This window comes from Orcinus orca, chromosome 2, assembly GCF_937001465.1.
Source record: "Orcinus orca chromosome 2, mOrcOrc1.1, whole genome shotgun sequence".
Lineage (NCBI taxonomy): Eukaryota > Metazoa > Chordata > Mammalia > Artiodactyla > Delphinidae > Orcinus > Orcinus orca.
In genome coordinates, this window is record NC_064560.1 from 112,296,222 (window position 1) to 112,312,827 (window position 16,606).

Below are 16,606 nucleotides of genomic sequence, written 5' to 3' on the forward strand. Positions count from 1 at the left end.
AGCAAGATTCACAATGTTTTTTTATTTACACACACAAAAACTCTATACTTGGATTGATGAGAAATACAAATTTAAAATCCATAGGGGTTATGGGATATATATGGAATAGTTGTATTATAACACATTTGCAACATTTCACCCACAAATTAATCATTAGGTATTTCTATATTTATCCACAAGTTCCCTCACCTGCCACTCACTACCACTACTTAATCTGTCTCCTTATGAGAGCTTCCAAAGCGCCCCTGACCACAGTCCTTTGCACCTTTCTTCCTTCCTGGCCTCGCTACAGCACTTACCATTTCTTCCTCATGTATTTCCCTCCTCCAAACATGCATTCCCAAGCCCTCTTTTAATACAATGTTTAAGTTTGCAAAAGATCCTCCAGTTACTAGGATGCACCTGCCTTAGAAAACAGATAAGAAACTATAAATGGTACATTTTTTGTATTGAAATTATTTTTTTCCTGTCACACAAAGGCAGATGACTGAGATTTTAGTACACATGCAGATAAACTAATGAGTAAGGTATCCAGAGGTTCAGGGAGTTGTCAACAAGTGACTGAGGTGGGGTTTTTCCCCAATTTCTCCAACTTTCTCCAAATTTCCCCAATTGATTTGGTCATTTCCATCTAGAATTAGCTTTATAACATTGAATGTCAAATTGCCTAAAACTGAATTTACCCTCTTCACCCAATTTGCTCTGCTAATCAGTTCCCATTTATAACATTTCCGTTTTCCTTGGTCATTCAAGCTTGGAAGCGGAAAACAATCTTTGGCTCATCTCTATTTTTTATTTTCTATACCCAATCTATCACAGGTTAATTCTTCCTAAGTGTCTCTCAATATGAAATCCTTTCCATTTTCAGTATGCTGGGCTGTTTAAAACCCTCAACACCTTCTACCTGAGAATTATAAACCCTACTAACATGTCTACCACCCTCCAGTTCCAGTTCTTCCTGCCCATTGCTGACAGATGAATCTTCTGAAAAGATCACTTTCTTGATGACATTTCTCTGTTCAAAAATCTCCAGTGGCTCCCCAGTGCCTACTTGTTACATTAGTAAGAACAGTTAGTATCATTAATTACTCTCCAGTGACTCTGATTCAAACAAAGGAATGGGAGTTAGAAGTGGGTTTGGCCCTGGAGGTATCACATGTTGCTCACATACTAACTGTCTTCTAGAAGTACTTGGTCAAACAAGAAGAAAAAGGAGAAAGGTATATGGAAGGGAGAAAGAAGAGAAGGAGGGAAGAGAAGAAAAGGGACAGAAGGGGGATGGGAATAAGAAAGGAGGGACAGAATTTGGATGAGAGGGAGAAACTCACCTACAGATAATACATAATTGCTTTTTTTCCAGACTGCTTTCTTCCCTTCAACATCTGGATTTCTCTTTCTGTGTATGGCCAATTTTTAATGAAAAACAAGTTTGTTCTAAGTCAAAAAAAAAAAAAACAGTAACACTCATGAGACTAAAGAAAAAACACATGATTTGCCTTGATTTTTATGCTTTTCTGGGAGATATTAATCTGAGATAGCTCTCTCTATTCCAATTTTCCAATTTAGATGGGGGAAGTGGAAAAGTATTTTTGTGGCTTTCTCTCATAAAAGTCAGAACATCCTGTATATTTGAACCCTACATGGCTCAGATGTGGTGCTTAATATTTTTTTTCTCTTCTTTTAAGATTTTTTTCTACCACCTTTGCTTATGTGTTGATTAGTATGTCAAAGAGAATATTGAGATTGAGAAATGGTAGTCTGTGTTTAAGATGCTCTATTGGCACAAGATATAGAAAGTAAACAATTTTAAAACCAGTAAGTAAGCTTTCTCAATTAATCTATGCTTTTAAGAGTGAATGCAGAGGCATAACTGAGAGAAGGATATTAACGATCAAAGTATCCTTTGACCAAAAACAATTTTGTTATAAAGAGGAAGAAACAGGCCTTCCCTGGTGGTGCAGTGGTTGAAAGTCTGCCTGCCGATGCAGGGGACACGGGTTCATGCCCCGGTCCGGGAAGATCCCACGTGCCGCGGAGCGGCTGCGCCCGTGAGCCATAGCCGCTGAGCCTGCGCATCCGGAGCCTGTGCTCTGCAATGGGAGAGGCCACAACAGTGAGAGGCCCGCGTACCGCAAAAAAAATAACTAAATAAAAAAAAAATAAAGAGGAAGAAATAACAAGTAATTGCTGCTAATTTGAATACTGAGCTTGGTTCTTTAAGTCACCCTGTAGAAAATCCATTGGGAAGTAGACCCTTATGTGAAGGAATTGAGTTAAGGTCCTTTAATTGAATTTAACCCATGGGAAAGAGCATAATTAGCTGTTTTCTAACGCATTTGACCTGAAGATGCTTGAATCAGCAGATAATTGAATGTATTAAAAGAAGTAGCAAATTCTGAGACTTAGTTGTTGGAGTAGGGGGAAAAAAGAAGTTATTTATCGTTTATTCAAGAGAGTTCATACAAATGTAGAAGAGGGGAGAGGAGCAGGCAATTACCAACCATCTCAGGTGCAAAACTGTGCATCTTCACATGGTGGCTCTTAGGAAGAGAACTGGGCAGCTCAGGACTTGAGTCTATTTTGTTACTCCCACACAAGATCTCCATCTGAATGCCAAATAAATTACCACTGAAAATAGAGTGAAGTACTCACAGCAGTAGAACCTACCAGCTGGACTGATGCCTGCATCACAGATTAACTCTGATATATTGGGCTTTGGTATGTTTCTGTGTTGTTTCTGAGGGCACATATATCCAAATCTAAAGGCTAACAAGCTGTGCTCAGATGAAGTGCTACTGAATAAGTACTTGAGTCATATGGTGCTTACACAAATCTGAGTAAGGCATGGTCTCCTTTCAAAGGAAAATGTCTCATGAACTCCACGCCCAAAATTACTTTATTATTATGTTACTTCACTGTTAATACATGTGAAATCTATGAACTTAAATATATATTCTTATGCTTATCAATTCTTATATAATTTAAAAACCAAAGTAGTTTATAAAATAAATATGAACAATGAATCAATAAAATTCAAATTAACAAAATTTAATGTGACAGATGATACTGTTTTGCTGAAAATGAATCTGCACTCCAAACCCAGATATGCTATTACTACTATGACACAGATTCTACTGAGTTTGCCATGCCTAAACTACTGAGTGCCTTGTGGTCGTTCAATTCTGTCACTCCTCTTTATTTGAATTAGAGCAACACTGACCTTCCTATTATACGCCACGAAGAGATTTGGCTTGCATTTCCATTACTACATCATTTAAGTATTAAGTCAACCTTTTCTTCTCTCTTATTGGTTCTGGATAATTAATGTAGTAATATAAAGCTGAAAAAAACTAAAACAAACATAAACATAGATGCTGAATATGCTGTGTAGTATGTTTTATTATTTTGTGCTCTCAGCAGATATAGGAAATAGTTTCACTCCTCATTCATTTATGCATTCATTCATTCAACAAATACTGTTTGCTGTGTATTTACTGCAAATGATGATGATGATGATGATGAATGATGAGAATGATGAAAACGATGATGATAATGAGGATGATGATTAAAACCACACAATTCCTAGTCAAGAAAATTAAAAATCTAAAACTAAATATTCAGCAATGAATATATCCAAAGAATTACAATTTTAGGCTATGTTAAAGTCATTAGAGCAGTGCATGTATAGGGTTAAGAAAGTTTGAAAGTAGCAGAGCACATGGATTGGAAAAGGAAATAGGGCTCAGAATTAAAAATAATTTAAACAACAATGATGATGATGATGACAATGTTTTACGCAAACTGTTGAGTGTCTATCAGGTTCCAGTCACTGGTTCATCGTTATCTTATTTAACCTTCACAGCAACCTACTGACATAATTATTATTTTCATTATTTTATACATAAGGCAATAGATACCCAAACACAGCTAGTAGTGATAGGGCTAGGATTTTAACACAGGCAGAAGAGTTCCAAAATGTGAGTGCTTAACTATATTTCTACATAAAATAGTTGGTATTTCAATTAGACATTTTTAATAATTAACAAATATGAATTGAGCACATATATTGGGTGGCCTTGGATGCCAGTTTAAACAGTTCTCATAATAATATATGATACAATGTTTAATAAATTATGTCACATACACATTTATATATTATAAAAAATCATTAATCATAATCTATAGTGTTATAAATTTAATAATAGTGTAATGGTTAATTGTATGTGTCAGCTTGACTAGGCCACAAGGTGACCAGATATTTGGTCAAGCATTATTCCAAATGTTTCTGTGAGTTGAAGAACAAACTAGAATCTCGAAAGGCATCTGGTTTGATGACAAAGATGTTTGCTGAGTTCCAGTGCTGGGTGAGACTCTGGTTAGCTGGGCCAAATTTTCTAAAAAAAGGGAGAGTAAAATCTGCTGCAATTGCTTTGTGCTTTGCCTTCCTGAAAAGCCTGTGTTTAAGTCCATCTTTAAAAACATTTGCCGTATTTGAAGGCTCGCTGGGCAGGAAGCTAAAAAGCTTGGCTGAGGATCTCTGAAGATCAGACCTACATTCTTGACAGTCTTCAGGACTGAGAAGAAATATGTGAAATCTCTTAATACATATTCCACGAGAGACATAACTAAAGATGAGGGTGAACAAGGGTTAGACTGAGTCTTTCTAAATCTTCAACCTTGCATTGACTCAGCTCACTTTCTTGTTGAGTTCAGATGATCTGCCCCTCATCCTATCTTCTTAACATAGAAAGGGGAAACTCTCACTGGTAATATAACATCGCTGGGATTCCCTAAGGCTCTCTAGTATACAATGTCCAGTGTACAATTTTTAAAAATTAGAAATAAGAGACAAGAAAATATCATAGAAAAAGAGGAAAAACAACAACAATATAAACAGACTCACAAATGATCAAGATAATGGTGTTAACACACAAGAACTCTAAAATAGCTATGATTTATATATTCAAAAAAAGAGACAAGATGCACAAAATAAATAAAAAGGTTGAGAGTTTCAACATAAAATTGACACCTACAAAATAATCAGATGGATATTCTGGAACTTAAAAATTAAAAATATATACATACAAAAGTAAGTAAGAACTATATTAGATGGGTTTATCAGAGATTGAAGACAGCAGGATTAGTAAAATGGAAAACATTGTGCAAGTGAAATAAAAACATGGGACAAATGGGAACATCTCAAAGGCATTTACAGTTGGAGTTCCAGAAGGAGAGAAGGGAAAGAATGAAGCAGGAACAATATTTGAAGAGACAGTGACTGAATATTTTCGAAAACTGATAAAAGACATCAACCCAAAAAATTCCAGTGAAGAAAAACTCAATTCACAGGAGGAAAAACACAAAGACAACAACATCTAGGCATATCATAGTAACACTGCAGAATATCAAGGACAAAAAGGAAATCTAAAAAGTGACAGGAATTTTAAAAATATATATTACTTTTAAAATAGTAACTGTAAGACTGGCAGCTGAATTCTCAACAGAACTGTCACAAGCCAGAAACAATAGAGTAACATCTCTAATCACTGAAAGAAAATAACTCCAACTTAAAAATTCTACATGCAATAAAAATTTCTTTCAAAAATGAAGGTAAAATAAAGCCATTTTCAGATGAAAGTCTAAGAGAATTTTTTTTGCTAGATCTATACTAAAAGAACATCTAAAGGGAGTTCTTCAAGCAAATGGAAATTCATCCCAGTTGAAACCTTGACAAGGAAAAAGAGAAAGAAAAATATTTTGCGTCATTTGTAAGGAATATTTACTATACAAAATTATAATTATAATGTCTTTTGCAGTTAAAATACATGTAGTACTAAAATACTAAACAAAAATTACTCAAAAGGCAAGAGGGGATAAATAGAGCTTCAAGGTCCTGAGGTTCAAGCAGAATCATGTTTGGGATAAAAGTAATAATTTGTATTAGATTTTAGTAAGTCAAGAATGAATTATTACATCTTGGCATCTTGGCTATCTGCTAAAATGACATAAAATTAGTCAACAGAAGTGAAAATGCTGTTACCAGCCATTTCCTAATTTTAATACAATTGAGAAAATATGAAAGGCAATAGGCATAAATGCCCAATCAGATGCTTATTGGGCCTCAGCTTATCAACTGGTCAATTGGACCCAAAAAGAATAAAATTTTAAAAGACAAGAAAGTCTCGGTATATATTATTGGAAATTATCTCTAAAACATAAGGTTTGTAATGAGACTTTATAATGTATTTGGCACCCTGGGGAAAAAGAACACATGTCATCTTTTCAGCATAAAAGTCACTCAACTTCTATGTGCATATTCAAAGATTCATAAAGAAAACAGAGTACTGCTAGTAGTCAGAATACAGAGTGCATAATGAAAATAATAAAAAATTATAAAACTTCAGAAAAGGGAAGTTTTATGTTAGAATTATCAGGGAAATCTTTAAGAGATAGGTGGAATCTCAACTAGGTACTGAAATATGACTGGGAAACATGTTTCAATTTTTGATGAAAATATACTATGAAGAAGAGAAGGAAATACACCTTCATATAATCTTTGGCTAGAAGTGGAAAATGACATGTAACACTAATAATCAAGATCTGAATTTGGACACTTATCTCACAACAATATTAGTTTCTATGAATGAGGACCTGGGATAAGATGAATGACATGGAACTGAAGATATCCCATTTGGAAAACAGACCTTCTTAAAGTTTCCTCTCACTTTATACTTTGCCACAAGTAGAGGATGCAAGTTGGGAAATCTGAGAGCAAGAAGATAAGAGGACTGAGTACCAATCCGCATAGTGAAATGATTAAAAGAGTAAAAATATCCATGCAGAAGCCCTGAAGTATCAGAGCTATGTCTCCATAAAATGGCTTTTTACTCTAATAAAGTTTTGAGGGTTAATTATCTTACCCAACCTCAGAGGTCAAACTATAATTATTTTAAGCAGTGATTATTAATGTTAACAATTAATAAAAAAGTATACAATTGTACTTAGGTGTCTTTATTTTTTCTAGCCTTGCACTTAAAATACTATCACTCTTCATTATAGATTGGTTCACAGTAATATTTTGTTGTTTTAAAGTGCAATTTTTTGTTGTATTTATAAAAATTGTAAATGAAAGTGTGAGTTCTAACACCAGTGTCAGTTAACCACGGCTATACCTGTTTCCATACTTTGGCCCGTGAAGTTACTATACAGATATCACTATGTACATAGTGATAATTTACCTATGTTGCAGATAGTTCATGGAAAGAGAGAAAAGTAATTATATTTATTTACTTGGAAAACCCCAAACTCTGAGGAAATATCAGTTGTCCTTAATAAAACACAAATGCTATGGCTGGATGTCCAGCATAATAATATAAGTAAATAGGTGATCACCCAAGGCCCCTGTGACTCATAGGACTATGAGAGATAAATCTAGAGGTGAGATATATGTTGCTGAATTGGATCCTCTAGGGAACATTTAACAACTCTAGCTTAATTATGCAGTGAGACTTGGAGTGGCAGCTATGGAATAACAATCACTTCCATTTTCAACATTTGGCTGTCTTAAAACCAACTTCTGATCTCAAATGTCTGAGAGTCTCTATGAAAATGTTTAACATATTTTGAACATAGTAACTTTACAAATACTTGATAATTTAAACTAAATTATGAGCTTCAGATACACTTTGTAACTCCATGGAAACAGTTTTGCTCCTGAAACAAATCCTTAGTGGCTCTGAATCCCAAATTATGTCTGGTTTTGTTTTAGATCTCATCTGAATTTTTAAAAAACACTTTCATCATTTTGAAGTAAAATAATTAATGAAATTTACACAAACAATATTCTCTCAGGCATCGCTAACCAGTCACCAAGGACAGCACACAAAATGTTTCTTAGAAGTGACATGACAGCACATTATTCTAAATTTGGTTACTCCCAGTGAGTTTAAAGGAACATTATCAAAAGATATGGCTGGATGATTATGTAGCCTCAAGTAACTGAATAATTAAGCTATGGTTTAACCCAATAATATCACTGTCCTAATTTACTATAGATTGTGCAGTTTTCCTGTCTATATGGAAGATCTAAGGTACATGAGACAAATCTGAAGAAGCAGTTTTCTCTAAAGCATATTGTCCCAGTAGAGCCAAATTCCCCCAAAATTCAGTACTTATTTTAATAAAGTGAATCCAATATGCTAACATCCTCCATTTAAAAAATTGTGTAACAAAACATCAATAAGCACATGATAAATTACAAGATAGCAAAGTATTAATGCCAAGGCCAAATTATTATAATAAATTATGAGTATTTCTAATATCAATACTCACTCTTGTGTTTTGCTAGCCTTGTACATTATTGAATGATTGTTACACGGCTATTATGTTAACCCTAAATGTCCTGAAGATTCTTAAATAATTGGTACTTAGAACTCAATCAGGGTTGATACTAGGGTATCAGACAAACATAGTGTTACCACAGAAATGGAGCTTAAGTGTCAGGGGAACCAGCGGTAAAACTAAGTTCATGTTGAACCGATGAGCAGCTTCCACAGATGTTTGTTGCTCCTGCCCAAGCCTAGGATTGTCCTTAAGGTCTGCTTGGGATAGTAACGGAGACCCAATTGCCAAGGTTACAGAGATGTGCTCAAGTGGAGTTTGGCATTTGCAAGGGCCAACTCTGTCAGTTCTCCCCAAAATTTCAGCTGATCCCATCCTCACTCCTTATCCTGATTTGTCTCATTGTGCCCAATCCTTAGGTGAGTGTAGCAAAAGGCAACAACTGCATGACAGAAACAAAATTATTTATGTCTGAATAAACATTCACAGCCTCTGCTTCCTTCTTAATGCCTAATTGGCATTTCATTCTTTTCTGATTTTAATCAGAGGTGAAAAAATATTGAGAAGAATATTAAAATGTGAGAGATAGAAAGAGAGGCTTTGGAGGGGCTGAGCAAGTTGAGAGATGTAGAGGGAGGGAAGGAATGGGGTGCAGAGATGTGCTGCATTGGAGATTAAACGTTCTTTCATGTTCTACAAGAGAAGCAGCAAAAAGTGATTATTGGAGTTGTATTAAATACTTTTGGTCACTTGACTGTGCTTCTTTTTGAATGTGACACTTCACCAAGACTGGAGTTTTCAGGCATAGCCCACAGCGTTAGCAGGACAATGGGCAACAAAGGCAGGAGCAAGGCCTGAACTTCAGGTTTGGGAGGAGCTTATGAGGACAACTGAAGAGACATAGGTTGGCTGGAGAATAGAACAAATATAAGCAAGAAAAATTCAAGATGATGATGACCAGTATTCAGAAATGAATCCATTTTAAATTTGAGTGGGACAATAATTATACAATATTTTTTATTATAAGGTATGCATTTTTCACACAACATATTTCTCAAGTCATGATGTACCTTAAAATTAATATATAGTTTAATGTGTATCATTTCTTATTTTCCCTGAAAAGCTATTATTAAACCAATGGTGAATCATAACCTATTGTAAGCTCCATGAATGTAAGAGAAACATATCTATATTTTATCATTATTATGATTTTTAGTAACTATTTATCCAGCACAATCTATTGTGCACTGTTGTGCACAAAGCTGCGACATTATAAGTGCTCAGTATTTATTGAATGATCAGGAGTATCTTAGAATTGAAGTAAGTGATCATATTTTTAAAAACAGCTATTTTTTTTCCTACAAATGTTTACTTTTAATATGTTCCAGTTGGGGTAGATCCGTTACAAATATTAGTGCATTTAATCCTCCCTATACACTACATTATAGATAGTATTGTGTTAATTTCACAGGTCTCGAAAAACTTGATGAAAATTCTGAACTAGGAAAGAGATGGAGCTGCTTTCAAACCCATACTTAGGTAACTCAAAAGCACAAGGTCTAAGCAGAAGGCCTTTGCACTACACTATGTTGTTTCAAAAGACGAATTTAGTAGACAGTGAACATTTGAAGGAGGAAAGGAAAAGAAACAGAGTCCAAGAACAGGGTCTAAGTGGAGGGGTTATGGTTATGGAGTCAAAGAGCAACAAGAAAACAAAGAGATCACACAAGGGACTGCACCTAACCTGAGTTAAATATCTGACAAAGTGGTCCCCTGACTATTAAAATCAGCATTTTCATCACCATTCTTTTATCCATATAACACTCTATTCTTGATTCTTCAGGAAGAATGTATAATACTGCTACCTCAAGTTTCAGATTTGTGTAACCCACCAACTTGAACTTATTACATAATATAATTTAAGGCATTAATTTTGCAAATAATGAGTTATTCATTCAATGACCAAAAGAAGTTCCCCAAAGTGCTTAATATACTCCAAAAGAGTAACTTGTTATACTGGAGGAAAGTAGAAGAACTTTTTTCTAAATCAGTGTGACTCACAGACATACATATTTTGCATGTATATTACATGAGCTGAAAGATCATGCTGCAGTTCACAGGTGCTGTCTACATAAACAAAGGGAATCGATACCAGTCCATTCCTGCTAATGTACAATAAGCACAGAATAACAGAGAAGACAATGGCCCATATTCAACAGCCCCCAAACCAATTATAAAAGACTGAACAGGAGGAGTGGGGCTTGGTGTTGGGAGGTTTGCTCTTCATGGACAGAAGTTTTCCTCATCATTATTTGTAATACCATCTAAAACTTGTGTGATTGGGGAGCAGATATCACTTCCTGTCTGCATGCTGTTCTGTACTGCAATTCCATTCATTTCATGGGGCCTCTCCTGATAAGCTATGAGTCTTCTTTCTCCTCGCTACAATGCATCCTAGGGTTGATGACAAATTGTAGCTGTCTCCTAGCCTATTATATCTTCTCAAAGACCAAGGCAAATCCATGCTCGTGTAAATGTGCCTTTTCCTTGGTGGAAAATGAAATCAGTTACACACAGTTAATCATACCATAGTCTCACCTATATAGTCAGAAACTGATATTAAGTCTCTCATTAGCCTGCTCCAAACTCAATAACCCCAATGAGTTCAATGTTTCCTAGTCAACACATTAATCGGTTTTGTTTTTTTATTAATTCTCATTTCCTCTGGACCCTATCCAGACTCTCTATTTCTTAGATCAATAATAGGATTAAAATGAATCTCACTACAGTAGCAATTAAGACTAGAACCGCATGAACTATACTGGGAGAATCACTTCATATTTACAATGCCTGCATTTGAGAGCTTGATTTGAAGTGGTGAGCACGTGTTACTGACTTGTTACCTTGTAACCTAGGCTGTTTTCAACTATGTTTATAGAATCTGACTGAAAGAATCACATCAGCTAATATTCAAGTTCTACCTTCTTTCCCCAAAACAGTGTTCAGGTTTTTTCTTATTCCTTCCTGAGTGAATTATATGGAACATGTAATTTGAAATATCTAACTCAATAATTTATGCAGTTTCTGGGGAAATCTGTATTTTAATTTCTGTAGGATCATGGTCTAAGTTGTAATATCCACATTAAAGCATATATACACTTTATATATATTCCTTATTTTATAGGTACACATATATGTATAAAATATTAAATCCATTAAAAAAACTTGAAAAAATAGCCAATGATCATAGTACCATGGAATCTTAGAGGTGAAAGTGCATTATGTCAGATTCTATTCCTTCAGAGGCACCAGCTTAGTTACCTTGATTTTCAAAAAAAGTGTGAAGAAATGAATAAAATGGAGTCATTAATGCCAACAGAACAGTAAAATGAAGCCAGGAGGCCACTGGGAAAGCAGGGCCTATGCACATCTCCACCCAGATGGAACATGAATTTGAACTGGGCCACAACATCTTTAAAGAATGCTTGCACATCGAACTCTCTCAGAGTGACAGCCTTAGCAACCAACCATGTACAGATAAGAATGTCTCCAGTCTTCCAACATCAATCATAATTCTTGCAAAACAATTTATGTAAGCTTCCTCCTTTTTCCTGTTAAAACTTTTTGGTTTTTAACTCTTCTTGAAGCACATTTGGGTTTCTACCCAAATCTGTGTCTTCTGAATTGCTATTCCTAACACCCCCAAATAAGTGAGGTGTTTTTCCTTGTCTTACAGCAATGGTCCTATTTCTAGGTCAACAAAAGGAAGATGGTAATCTTTGAATTTACAATCCAGCCCACCTCCAGGAATGTGAATTCTAGTGACATAGATACTATAATAAGGAAATAATAAAAAATGCATTCAAAGATTATTCAAAAGATACATCAAATATATTCATCACAGAATTGATGAGAGAGGAAATAATTATAAATTCCCTAACTAAAATTCCAAACACTAAATGTATGATTAAATGCTTATACTGGAGTTGGCCATTTTTTTTAAACTTAATTGAGGGAAATCCTCCATATTTAATTTTAGTGCAGCTTTTTGGCAACATGTTTGCTTCCAGAACACAGGTGCCATGGAAACCACCACTAAATCTAAGCCAAGATGGGGAAAGAAAAGACTCATATTAACATCAACATCATTGCACACATAGATTCAGGCAAGTCCAACACTCCTATCCATGTGATCTACAAATGTGGTAGGATTGACAAAAGAACCAATGAAAAGTTTGAGGAGGAGGCTGCTGAGATGGGAGAGACCTCCTTCAAGTATGCCTGGGTCTTGGGTAAACGGAATGCTTAATGAGCTTGCTATCACCATTGATAATTCCATGTGAAAATATGAGACCAGTAGTACATGACAGTCATTGATGCCCTAGGACTCAGGGACTTTAACAAAAACATGATTATAGGCACATCTCACACTAACTCTCCTATACTGATCGTTGCTGCTAGTATTGGTGAATTGGAAGCAGGTATCTCCAAGAATGGGCAGACCCATGAACATGCCCTTCTGGCTTACATACTGGTTGTGAAACAACTAATTATTGGCATTCATAAAATGGATTCCACTGAGCTACTCCTCAGCCAGAGGGATAATGAGGAAATCGTTAAGGAAGTCAACACCTACATTAAGAAAATTGGCTATAATCCAGACATAGTAGCTTTTGTGCTGGTTTCTGGTTGGAATGGAGAAAACATGCTGGAGCCAGGTACAAATATGCCTTGGTTCAAGGGAACAAAAGTCACCCATAAAGATGGCAGTGCCAGTGGAACCACAGTGCTCAAATCTCCAGATTGTGGCCTGTGTACCAATTCTTCTAATTGGCAGGCCTTTAGGTTTGTTCTTCCAGGACATCTACAAAATTGGTGGTACTGGTACTGTCCCTGTGGGTTGAGTGGAGACTGACTGGTGGTCTTTTTTTCTCTTTAAAGATATGTTTAAGTTCTAAACCCCAGTACTTGTGAATTGTTACCATATTGGAAAGAGACTCTTTTTTTAATTAATTAATTAGGTCATGCCAGATCTTAGTTGCGGCAGGCGGAAACTGGTATTCTTAAACCTGGCATGGTGGCCACCTTTGCTCTAGTCAACAGTACAACTGAAGTAAAGTCTGTTGAAATGCACCATGAAGCTTTGAGTGAAGCTCTTCTGGGGGACAGTGTAGGCTTCAGTGTCAAGAATTTGCCTGTCAAAAATATTCATCCTGGCATTGTGGCTGGTGATAGAAAAAATGACCCACTATTGGAAGCAGCTGGCTTCAGTGCTCAGGTGATTACCCTAAACCACCCAGGCCAAATCAGTGCTGGCTATGAACCTGTGCTGAATTGTCAGGCAGCTCACATTGCTTGCAGGTTTGCTGAGCTGAAGGGGAAGATTGATCACTACTCCGGCAAGAAGCTAAAAGATGGCCTCGAATTCTTGAAATCTGGTTGCTGACACGGTTGATGTGCTTCTTGGAAGCCCATGTGTTGAACTCTGGCTATCCTCCTCTGGGTCATTTGGCTGTTTGTGACGTGAGATACACCATTGCCGTGCGTGTCATCAAATCAGTGGACAAGAAAGCTGCTGGAGCGGGTAAGTTCACTAAGTCTGCTCATAAAACTTAGTAGGCTACAATAATATTATCCCTAATACCTGCCATCCTAGTCTTAATCAGACTCGTGGTAGAAGGTCTCAGAACTGTTTCTCTCAACTGGCCACTGAATAGCAAAATTTGGTTAATGATAACAATGCAATTCAAAACCTTTAGAGGGAAAAGAGGATGTTTTGTGGATCATTTGGCTTTTTTCTGTGGCAATTTTGTTAGTTTTTAAAATCTGTACTTTCTAATGGAAAAAACTTGACCAAAAATCTTGAATTTTGAGACCCTTTAAAACAAAGTTTAATGAGAAAATTCAGGGTAAAAAACAAAATACAAAACTATACCTATAAGATCATCTCCCAAAATCAAAAGAAAATGAAGATATGTAGATACATGGATAAATATATATACATTTAGAAATGTAGAAAAATGACTGAAGGGCTTCTCTGGTGGCACAGTGGTTGAGAGTCCGCCTGCCGGGTTCGTGCCCCGGTCTGGGAGGATCCCACATGCCGCGGAGCGGCTGGGCCCGTGAGCCGTCACACTCACTGCGCGTGCGGAGCCTGTGCTCCGCAACGGGAGAGGCCACAACAGTGAGAGGCCCGCGTACAGCAAAAAAAAAGAGAAAAATGACTGAATTCTCTGTTTTCCAACTTTTTAAACAATGCATGTGCATTACATCTCTAACTTGAAATTAAGCTACTTTTTAGAATTTTGTGAATCTGTAAAATTAATCATTAGTCTTAATTTTGGATTCCTTAGCCTGATTGCTTTCAAAATAAAGTATTTGATTTCATAGATAACCCGAGTCACTAGTTAAAAGCAATAAACAGGGCTTCCCTGGTGGCGCAGTGGTTGAGAGTAAGCCTGCCGGTGCAGGGGGCGCGGGTGTATGTCCCGGTCCGGGAGGATCCCACGTGCCGCGGAGCGGCTGGGCCCATGAGCCGTGGCTGCTGAGCCTGCGCGTCCGGCTCCGCAACGGGAGAGGCCACAGCGGTGAGAGGCCCACGTACCGGAAAAAAAAAAAAAAAAAAAGCAATAAACAAAACACCCTCTACTCTTAAAATTGCAGTTTCTTCATGGATGACATCAGACAAATATCTGGCATGCAAAAAGACAAAAAGATACATAGGAAATCTTGGAAATGTGAGGAAAGTGAGCTGATTCAGGGTTTGGAGAGGCTAAACTTAGAAAGTCCAAGGAAGCTTCTACATAATCCTGATTTGGTCAAGGTAAAGGGTACATAAAAATCACAGGGATTACAGTGAAGAAACCTGAAAAACACGGCCTCATTCAGGTGATCAAGATAAACATCAACAGGGGTAAGTCATGTCGGTGGCATCCACTCTTTATATAATGTGATGAAAGTGGCACTTCACTCTAGTCTTCTTCCCAAAACCAATAACCTCAGGCTAATCATGAGGAAAACATCATACAAATCCCAGTTGAGGGACATTCTTCAAAATACCTGACTAGTACTCCTCAAAACTGTTAAAATCATTGAAAACAAGTAAAGCCTGAGAAACTGTCATAACAAGACAAGAGGAGCCTGAGGACACATGATGGCTAAATGCAACATGGTATCCTGGATGGGATCCTGGAACAGAGAAAGGATATTAAGTTAAAAAAAAAGGAAATTTGAATATAGTATAGATTTTAGTTAAAAATATAATTAATGTATCAATATTGGTTCATTAGCTATAATATTTACCATAATAAAGTAAGATGCTAATAATAGGGAGAGCTAGGTGTGGAATATACCAGAAGTCCCTATACCATCTTTCATAACTTTTATGTAAATCTAAATCTACCCTAAAATGAAAAGTTGATTTAAAAATTATACACACACCTTGCAAAAACAGTGTTTTTCACCACTGCTGACACCATTGACACCCCTCCTTGAGTACAAGCTCTTGAAATAAGGATACTGTTTTATTGATCCTTGTATTTTCTGTAACTACTTAAACCATGCCTTTTACACAATCATTACGGGATAAATTTCCTTGGAACTGAAAGAGAAGAGAATGCAAAGCCTGGGGCCCAGCTGACTCCACGAAGTTAAGATGTACTTTTCCCATTCCCAGCAATTATTGCAGAATTTATTCTTACTTTGAGAGAAGGACCTATAATGGTGGACTGAAGTTGAAAAAAAGAAAAAAAAAAATGAACACAGGTAGCAGCCGTCACACTCACGTCCACACATATGAATCTCATAGAACCTGTAGGCATGTTAATTTAGAAAATTACCTAAAACTTCATTGCTTAAAGCTTGAAAGTCAAAACAGGGAGAACACATTAAAGAAGATAACACATAAGACCTGCATTTTGAAGGTTGTTCTGAGGATTAGATAAGAAAAATATATGTGAACGCCTTTTAAAATCACCATACAATCAAATAGCAGTGCTTAAATTTCCTCAGGTGTGGAGCATCTGAAAGTCAGTGTTCCTTGGAGATCACAGTGGACACTGATGTGTCGAATTTCATCAGGGGAACCGTTTTTTTCTTTCTTTTTTTTTTTTTTTTTTTTTTGCTGTACGCGGGCCTCTCACTGCTGTGGCCTCTCCCGCTGTGGAGCACAGGCTCCGGACACGCAGGCTCAGCGGCCATGGCTCACGGGCCTAGCTGCTCTGCGGCATGTGGGATCTTCCCGGACCGGGGCACGAACCCGTGTCCC

At 36.6% G+C, this 16,606-nt stretch overlaps 1 pseudogene; it reads left to right on the forward strand.

Moving 5' to 3' along the window:
* Positions 1 to 12,451: 12,451 nt before the first annotated feature.
* On the forward strand, positions 12,452 to 13,956 carry LOC101269867 (elongation factor 1-alpha 1-like; annotated as a pseudogene).
* The last annotated feature ends 2,650 nt before the right edge of the window (positions 13,957 to 16,606 follow it).